Source organism: Cetorhinus maximus, chromosome 19 (assembly GCF_964194155.1).
Source record: "Cetorhinus maximus chromosome 19, sCetMax3.hap1.1, whole genome shotgun sequence".
NCBI lineage: Eukaryota > Metazoa > Chordata > Chondrichthyes > Lamniformes > Cetorhinidae > Cetorhinus > Cetorhinus maximus.
Genome location: NC_135897.1, coordinates 67,748,444 through 67,758,662, shown reverse-complemented (window position 1 = coordinate 67,758,662; position 10,219 = coordinate 67,748,444). Strand labels below are relative to the sequence as shown.

At 43.9% G+C, this 10,219-nt stretch overlaps 1 long non-coding RNA gene across 3 annotated transcripts in view; it reads right to left on the bottom strand.

Annotated features, from left to right (window-relative positions):
• Window positions 1–9,200: 9,200 nt before the first annotated feature.
• The window catches only part of LOC144694217 (uncharacterized), a 55,667-nt gene continuing 54,648 nt past the window's right edge, over window positions 9,201–10,219 (bottom strand). For all 3 annotated transcript variants that reach the window (XR_013579683.1, XR_013579685.1, XR_013579684.1), the window contains exon 3: window positions 9,201–9,456. This is a non-coding gene — a long non-coding RNA (uncharacterized LOC144694217). The remainder of the gene's footprint in view (window positions 9,457–10,219) is intronic.

The window sequence follows — 10,219 nt, the reverse complement described above, 5'->3', positions numbered from 1 at the left end:
AGGGAGGGAGGGAGGAAGGAGGGGAGGAACAGTGGAAGGGTGGAAGGAAGGCTATAGCTCTTTTCCAGACCTCTCAAAACATTTGACAGCTAATAAAGGGCTTTGGAAGTGTCGTCACTGATGTAATGTATATGTCTGGAACATTGATTGTAAATTATGGCCAGGATTTTTCCTATGACGAGCGGGCGGAGGCGGGCGCGGAGCCGATGTGACTGCGTCACATGAGTGGAGACATGTTTTTATATTTATGAAAATTAATTTATTTGTTTAATAAAAGCTTCAGGAAACCTCATTCTGCTCGTGGATGAGGTTTCCTGAAAAATGCGAAGGCCGCTTGGGTTTTCCACCTGCCCCGCCAACCTTAAGGTTGGACGGGTAGCGTCCTCAAGTGGCTCAACTGATTTCTTAATGGCCTTAATAAGCCGTTTACACATCGGCGGGTGCGCAGCCGACTCCGGCGCATGCCCGCTGAACAAAATATCGCGATGGCTCACCATGACGTCGGGACACATGCTCAATGTCATCACGCATCATTTTACGCATTGGCGTGTCGGGCCCGCCCCTACATGCCGACCGGATAATTCTGCCCTATGTTTTGGTGGGTATGACTAGTCCAGGCTGTTGCTTGGCTACTGTGTGGGACAGCTATCCCAGATTTTGGCACAAGTCGCCAGGCATTAGTGAGGAGAACTTTGCAGGGATGACTATGCAGAGTGTAACTTTATCATTTCTGTTGGCTCCGTCAATGGCGGGTGGTCCTTCTGGTTTTATTCTTATTTCATTTTGGATTTGGTGCACCTGAATGGCTTGCTGGGCCTTTTCAGAGGGCAGATAAGAGTCAACCACACTGGGGTTACTGCATCATAAATTCTTATAACTACATTAAAAACGGAATGAGTCAAATTAAGCTTACAATACGGCAATTATCTTCACATGAGCAGAAATGCTGCAGCTGGTGAAGTGGTTAGAGGATTCAGGGTGAAGTGAGTGATAGCACAGCAAGGGGAGTGGAGGCTACGGCAATTAAATTGTTTTTCAAAGGGGAAGAGGCAGGGGTAGTAATGAGTGATTAAAGGAGAACAAGGTAATGGAAAGATGGGAGCACAAAGGGACTGAGTTGCTAGGACAGAAGAATAAATGATTGTGAGAGAAAATGAGAAAGAAGTTGATAGAAATCAGCCCATCCAGTGCCCAACCCAAATGCAGTTCTGACTCTTTTCCCTGTTACATCACCTCATGCAACCCATTATCTCCCAGTCAAAAGCAAAGAGAAAATAAATAAACAACAGACACTGAAGCAGGGGAATGAGAGAGAAGCAGAATGCAAAGGTAGGAAGAAAGAAGCTGGATGAAAAAGTTAGAGTGGCAAAAACAGAAGAGGAGAGAAAGACAAACAGAAATGCAAAGATAGCAGGAACCGGTAATAGAAGGAATTGGATTCTGCAACTTATCAAGATTAATTAGTTGTGTTATGAAAAAATGCAGCAACATGGCGTAATTTTCTTCAGATACATAGACTCTTCACAGTTCTTTAAATTAAAGTTTTAATTAGTTTTGTAATACTGTGGCTGCAAGAGCAGGTCAGAGGCAAGAAATCCTGCAGCGAGTAACTCACCCCCTGACTCCCCAAATTCTGTCCACCATCTACAAGGCACAAGTCAGGGGTGTGATGGAATACTCTCCACTTACCTGGATGAGTGCAGCTTCAACAGCACTCAAGAATCTTGACACCATCCGGGACAAAGCAACCCATTTGATTGGCACTCCTTCCACAAACATTCATTCCCTCTACCACCTATGCACCGTGGCAGCAGTGTGCACCATCTACAAGATGCATTGCAGGAACTCACCAAGGCTCCCTCAATAGCACCTTCCAAACTAATCACCACTACCACCTAGAAGGACAAGGGCAGCTGATATATGGGAACACCACCACCTGGAAGTTCCTCTCCAAGCCACTTACCATCCTGACTTGGAAACATATCATCGTTCCTTCACTATCGCTAGGTCAAAATCCTGGAACTCTATCCCTAACAGCACTGTGGGTGTACCTACACCACATGAACTGCTACGCTTCAAGAACGCAGCTCACCACCACTTTCTCAGGAGCAATTAGGGATGGGCAATAAACGCTGGCCTAGCCTGCAACGCCCACATCCCATGAATGAGTAAAAGAAACAGTCGTTACAATTACACACAGTCAAAAATAATTCTTTTTTTTACATAGTAATTATATAACTTGCAGTCTTGTGTCAGCCTGCTACAGTCCAGTGTTGTCTATATTTCTTATTCCCTCTACCAAATACCAGTCAATGGAATTTTTCCAAATTCACCTTATCCCACAAGTCCTTTGTAATCCCAGACATCCCCCCCACACCTCCACCCCCATGACAACTTGCCATTGTTTTGTTTTCCGTTTGCACTACCCCACTAGCAATATTTTGAGGATCACTGACTGCATGGATCTGGTACAATCCCCCCAGAGCACCCTGAGAGCAGAGAATCAACGTCCATTAAATAATATCCACTACATCATCTTGGATATCAACATTTGACCATTTGTTTTTATAATTAGGAATAATTACTTATACATATTTAATAAGCAAGCACAAACAAAACTTTTCATCACTGAGTGCAGCGAGACACAGATTGTGAGCTTGTGGGAATTTGGTGAGTGAAGGAACTTTCGGGGTTAATTTTATGGGTTAATCTCTTTCTAAATCTAGTCTAGTTTGCATTTAGCATTTAACTACAATTTACTATTAAAGCTGTTATGAAACTATCATATTTTTCATAATAGTATTGTGGGATATCGTATGGTAGGATTATGGTTGTGAGTGTGGATTGTTCTCTCTCTGTGTGACTGATTTGATTGAATTAGAGTCAGAGAGGCTGCAAGGTGGAAATTATCAAAAGAGTTAGGTGTAAAGCAGACTTTTGAAAAGGAGATGGACATGTGAGGATAAAGGGTTCACAGATAAGGTGTGAATGAAACTGCATTTTTAGATAAGTGAAGGGGTTGTTTGATTTTCAACGGGATGGTAGGATGTTTACAACAAACAAGATAAATAGGGCGTTATTGTGTGTATTTTTCCCAAAAAGAAAGAGGCTAAATTGACGACATGAAATCTGCAATAAAAAAAGAGTCCATATGACTCTTTTTCAGAGCAGTTACTTGATATTTAGTCATACTGACTCGAAACGTTAACTCTGTTTCTCTCTCTACAGATGCTGTTAGACCTGCTGAGTTTTTCCAGCATTTTCTGTTTTGACTTTATAAAAGAATTAGCTAAGTCCATGGTTCTGGGAGGGACCGGCTGAGTTCTGAGAAAATCAAGTGTGATGTCACAGGAAAACAGACCAATCGTGTCAGCCTGTTCCTGCCCCACGGAATTCATTTCTTGCTATCTTGACTCCATTCTCTCTCCCCTTGTCCAGTCCCTTCCCACCTACATCCGTGATTCCTCTGACACCCTACATCATATCAACAATTTCCAGTTCCCTGGCCCCAACCGCCTCCTCTTCACCATGGACGTCCAATCCCTCTACACCTCCATCCCCCACCAGGATGGTCTGATGGCTCTCTGCTTCTTCCTCGAACAGAGGCCCGAACAATCCCCATCCACCACTACTCTCCTCCGTCTGACTGAACTTGTTCTCACACTGAACAATTTCTCCTTAAACTCCTCTCACTTCCTCCAAATAAAAGGTGTGGCTATGGGTACCCGCATGGGCCCCAGCTATGCCTGTCTCTTTATGGGGTATGTGGAACATTCCTTGTTCCAGTCCTACTCCGGCCCCCTCCCACAACTCTTTCTCCGGTACATCGATGGTTACTTCGGTGCTGATTCATGCTCTTGTCTGGACCTGGGAAAATTTATTAATTTCGCTTCCAATTTCCACCCCTCCATCATTTTCACATGGTCCATCTCTGACACTTCGCTTCCCATCCTTGACCTCTCTGTCTCAATTTCTGATGATAGACTGTCCACCAATATCCATTACAAGCCTTCTGACTCCCACAGCTACCTCGACTACAGCTCCTCACACCCCGCTTCCTGTAAGGACTCCATCCCATTCTCTCAGTTCCTTCGCCTCCGTCGCATCTGTTCTGATGATGCCACTTTCAAAAATAGTTCCTCTGACATGTCCGCCTTCTTCCTTAATCGAGGTTTTCCACCCTCAGTGGTTGACAGGGCCCTTAACCATGTCCGGCCCATCTCCCGCGCATCCGCCCTCACACCTTCTTCTCCCTCCCAGAACCATGATAGGGTCCCCCTTGTCCTCACTTATCACCCCACCAGCCTCCGCATTCAAAGGATCATCCTCCACCATTTCCACCTACTCCGGGATGATGCCACCATCAAACACATCTTCCCTTCACCCCCCCACGGCATTCCACAGGGATCGTTCCCTCTGGGACACCCTGATCCACTCCTCCGTCACCCCCTACACCTCAACCCCTTACCACGGCACCTTCCCATGCAATCGCAGAAGGTGCAACACCTGCCCTTTTACTTCTCCTCTCCTCACCGTCCAAGGGCCCAAACACTCCTTTCAAGTGAAGCAGCATTTCACTTGCATTTCCCCTAACTTAGTCTACTGCATTCGTTGCTCCCAATGCGGTCTCCTCTACATTGGAGAGACCAAATGCAAACTGGGCGACCATTTTGCGGAACACCTGCGGTCTGTCCGCAAGAAAGACCCAAACCTCCCTGTCGCTTGCCATTTTAACACTCCACCCTGTTCTCTTGCCCACATGTCTGTCCTTGGCTTGCTGCATTGTTCCAGTGAAGCCCAACGCAAACTGGAGGAACAGCACCTCATCTTCCGACTAGGCACTTTACAGCCTTCCGGGCTGAATATTGAATTCAACAACTTTAGATCTTAAACTCCCCCTCCCCCCATCCCCACCCCGTTTCTTCCCCCCACCCCCCCCGCTTTTTTTTTCAATAATTTATATAGATTCTTCTTTCCCCACCTATTTCCATTATTTTTAAATCTAAAACTAAAACCTTGTTAGCCTTTCCACCCCACCCCCACTAGAGCTGTACTTTGAATATCCTGTCCTCCATTCTTAATTAGCACTTTTCTCAGACAAAACACCTCTTTGACCCTTTTGTCTGTGACATCTTTTGATTATCTGCTCATCTCCACAATCACCACACCCTCAATGTGTCTCTCTCTCCCCCCACCACCACCTCCACCCCCCCCCCTCCCCCTCCAACCACCTTAAACCAATTTATATTTCTCCCTTCTTCTAACTATGCTTCAGTTCTGCCGAAGGGCCATAAAGGCTCGAAACGTTAACTGATTTCTTCTCCGCCGATGCTGCCAGACCTGCTGAGTTTTTCCAGGTAATTCTGTTTTTGTTTAGGATAGGGCTGTCTGATTTGGTCCATCATCGGGGACAGGAGGGTGTGACTGTGAGTGAGGGAGGTAGGGGGATCGAGAAGGCAGAAGTGGAGCACCCTCAGCTTTTTTAACTATCCAGTTGGCTCAAGGTTCTTGCAACCTGTATAGATGAACGCGGGCGCTGCAGAGTGGATGAGTGAACTGACCATGTGGTTCAGGAATCCATTCAAATGAGGGAGTTAATAGGAATGTAGTAGTAATAGCAGACAGTATAATCATGGGGATAGACACAGTTCTCTGCAACTGAGAGCAAGAATCTAGAGGCTGTGCTGCCTGCCCGATGCCAGGCTTCAGGGCATCTGTTCTAGGCTGGAGAGGAACTCTCAGTGGGGGGGAGAGGATCCAGTTGTTGTGGTCCATGTACATACAAGCTATATAGGTAGGACTAGGAAAGAGGTTCTGTTTAGATAGTATGAGCAGCTAGGGCCTAAATTAAAATGTAGAACTTCAAAGGTAATAATATCTGGATTATTATAATTATTAAAAGAATGAGACGTGATCTCACTGAAGCTTTTAAACTCTTACAGGGCTCGACAGGGTAGATGCAGGAAGGATGTTTCCCCTGGCTAGGAGTCTAGAGCCACGGGACACAGTCTCAAAGTAAGAGATAGACCATATAGGACTTAGATGAGGAGGAATTTCTTCACTCAGAGGATGATGAACCTTTGGAATTCTCTACTCCAGAGGTCGCTGTGGAAGCGCAATCATTGAGCATGTTCAAGATGTAGATTGATAGATTTCTAGATATTAAAGTTATCAAGTGAAATGGGGATAGTGCAGGAAAATGGCATTCAGGTAGAGGATCAGCCATGATCTAGTTGAATGGTGGAGCTAAACGGGGCCTACTCCTGCTCCTATTTTCCTAATTATGCCTAATTATGGCATAATTTTCTGAGAGTGCACACATCAGAGACCCCTGTATGCCAAGAGTATATATTCAAATATAGGGCATGCACCACAATCAAATTGCCAATATGCATGCCCAATGCAAGTGTGAATTCATCAAATTATCCCTGTGATATCAACAAATTGACTGTAATTTGTCATCAACATTGACTGTAATCATTGATATTGAAGCCTTTAAGAATGGACGTAACATATAATCTGCATAGATAATCAGAAATGGTTGTTTAGGCCTTGAGTTTAAATTGTGCAAATATTAGCAACCAAATGTCACCTCCAACATTAAGTGCAAGGAGCTCATGGATTCCTTTGTCACCAAGATGGAGACCAGCCAGTTGCCTCTGCCACTTCCCTCACCACCCCTAGCCCATTGGGCCGAACTTCCTCTAAGGCTCTTCCCTGCCCTATCTGTGAACTTATATTTTTTTCTAGTTTCTCCCCTATCTCCCTTCATTCCATCTCCAAGCTCTTCTTGTCTATGAGACCTACCTCCTGTTCTCTTGACCCTATTCTTAAACTAGTGACCATTCAACTTTCCTTGCTGGCTCCGATGTTAGCTGATATTGTTATGGTTCTCTTTACCCAGATTCTACCCCTCTCATCTTCAAACCTGCTTTCATCACCCCTCCCCTCAAAACCAACCCTTGACCCCTCCAACCTTGTAATCTTCCATCCCATCCCCAGCCTCCCTTTCCTCGCCAAACTCTTTCAGTCTTTTATTTCCAACAGAACTGATGCACAACCTCCCTGGAACTCCATATTTGAATCCCTCTGATCAGGTTTCTGCCCTACTACAGTATTGAAATGGCTCTTATCAAAGACACAAAAGGCATCCAATGTGACTGTAACTGCAAGACTATGATGGTAAGCTATCCCTCCTCATTCTTCTTGACCTGTCTGTAGCCTTTGACACGGTTGATCATACCATCCTCCTCTGTCATCCAGCTGAGTGGACTGCACTCACCTGCTTCCACTTTTAACTATCTGATTGTAGCTAGAGAAACTTCATCAATGGCTTCTCTTTCCATTCGCCCAAGGATCTAACACTGGCTTTCTCTTATTTCTCATCAACATGCTGCCCTTGGCAACAACATCCAAAAATATGTCAGTTTCCACATATATGCTGATGATACTCAGTTTTAACTCACCAGTGGCTCTCTCGACCTCTCTACTATCTATATTGTCAGATCATGAACTCTCTCCTCCATCCCCACCCCCTTTCCAATCCCCCTTTTTCCAATAATTTAAAATTTTTTTACAACTATATTTTTATTTTCCCACCTAATTTTAAATTTATTTCGATCTATTGTTTCATCTCCACCTTTTAGCCCATTTCGATCCCTTCCCCCCACCCCACCCCCACTAGGGCCATCTGCCACTAGTTTGTCCTGCTTGCTACCTTTAATGTCCCCATTAGCACATCCTTTAGATAATATCACCACCGTCAACACCCCTTTGTCCTTTTGTCTATGACATCTTTGGCAATCTCTTCTTGGCCTCCACCTATCACTGGCCCCCTATCCAGCTCTACCTGTTCCACCCCCCCCCCCGCCCCCCCCCAGCTTATATTTCATCTCATTTCTATATTTTTTAGTTCTAATGACGGGTCATACAGACTCGAAACGTCAACTGTGTCCCTCTCCGCAGATGCTGTCAGACCTGCTGAGTTTTTCTAGGTATTTTTGTTTTTGTTCTAGATTTCCAGCATCCACAGTATTTTGCTTTTATCAGACTGCTCGTTTGACATCCTGTACTGGATGAGCAGAGATTTCCTCCACTTTATTATGGAGAAGACTGAACCCATTGCCTTTGGTCTGCACTACAAATTCTGTTCCCTAGCAACTGATTCCATCCCTCTCCCTGGCAATTGTCTGAGGCTGAACCTGCTTGTTTAGGCAACCTTGTTGTCATAGTTGAGATGGGCTTTCAATCACATATCCGTGTTGTCAATAAGACTGCCTATTTCTACCTCTGTAACATCACCTGTCTCTGCCCCTGCCTCAGCTCATCTACTGCTGATACCCTCATCCATGCTTTGTTACCTCCAGACTTGACTATTTTAATGCAATCCTGGCCATCTCACACTTTCTAAACTTGAGGTCATAATTCTGCTGTTTGTGTCCTAACTCACACCAAATCCCATTCACCCATTACCACTGTGCTAACAAACCTATACTGGCTCCCGGCAACATCTCAATTTTAAAGTTCTCATGCTTGTTTTCAAATCCCTCCATGGCCTCACCCCTCCCTATTTCTGTAATCTCCTCCAAGTACCAAATCTCCAAGATATCTGCACTCTTCTAACACCGGTCTCTTGAGCATCCCAGATTTTAATTGCTCAACCATTCGTGGTCAAGCCTTCAGCTGCCTAGACTCTAAGTTCTAGTATTCCCTCCCTAAACCTCTTCGCCTCTCTATCTCTCTTTCCTTCTTTAAAACACTCCTCAAAACCACCCTTTTTTTAGTCACCTATCCTAATATCTCCTGATTTGGCTTGGTATAATACTTTGCTTTCTAATGCCTCTGTGATGTGCCTTGGGATTTTTTTTACTTTAAAGGTGCTATATAAATATAAATAGTTGTTGTTGTTAAATGTCTTTATCCACTATTCCTGCAGAGGCAAGAGCACTTCCACCAAGATAACAGAAAAAAGGAATTAATACCACTTTAACATCCTATCGTGCAATCTCGTGGATTTCAAGGAAAATGAAAATGAGTGATGAATCTATAATAGCAGTTTTACACCCAGGTAATAAGTAGAAAATCTGTCTCCAGGTCTTCCTGAGTAAATATACGAGACTTGTTTGGAGTAGCCTTTCAAATTTTCTCACATTAACGTTATTAATTTAACAATACACTGAAACAAAACTCCACAATTTAACTAGTCGAAATGTTAATCTTTCTGGTTTAATGAAATTTCCATTCATATTGATAAATCAGCAATTATACAACTAGATTATAGGTGTAGAGGCCATACAGAAGGTGTCCAATATAAAATTAATATTAAATTAAATAGTACAGCAATGAGACATTCTTGTTCCACTTTGAGGTCACACGCTGTTATTCGGGTTGAGGTGTGGAGTGTACTAATGAAATAAGTTGAAGGTTTCATTTAGCTGTAACTCTCCCCTGTCTTTGCTGAAAAGAAATTTGATATCACATCATTAGTACAATGTAAACCTAACTAGTGGAAATGTCAATTTATCTGAAATTTCCATTGATGTTGATCAATCAGCAATTATAGGTAGTATAATTGTATATAATTGTATATAGAATATAAGTAATAGAAGTCATAGGAAAGGAGTCCCATCTATAATAATAATTCAGTGATTTTGTCTGTCCACACTTTTTCTGATTGTTTGATGGGTTGATTTGGTAGGTGGTACCCCCTGTATTTGCAGGATGACAATTGTCTAATTAGATATTTTAAAGCCTGATTGTAACATTCGGGTATTGAGCGGGCCTAATCAGACAAGCTAATCATTCTCGGTGACCACCAGGTGTGGGAAGGAATCCTTGGAAAAATCAGGGTTGGCAGTTGTAACGGCAATGGTCTCCTCCTCTTGCTGAAGATATGTTCTGAGCATGAGCCCTTAATCGCCAGTACAGTTTTCCACCTCCCTAACTGCAACAAGATGCACTCCCGTTCTCCGCATTGACATCAGCAGACAGAGGGACAGGCAGGATGTGCATGTAACAGAAGCCATGTGCAGCACTGACTGTTGCACTGATCATCGTCTTATCATTTTAAAGTTAAACATCAAGATCTATCTCCCTAAGTGCCTCAGGGCATGAAGATCCAGAAGCATCGCAATGTCTCAAGGCTCAAACAGACAGTCAAGAAGGAATTCCTCTCAGAGAAACTCGAAAGCCGCCTGTGTGTGCAGCAAAAATGGACACT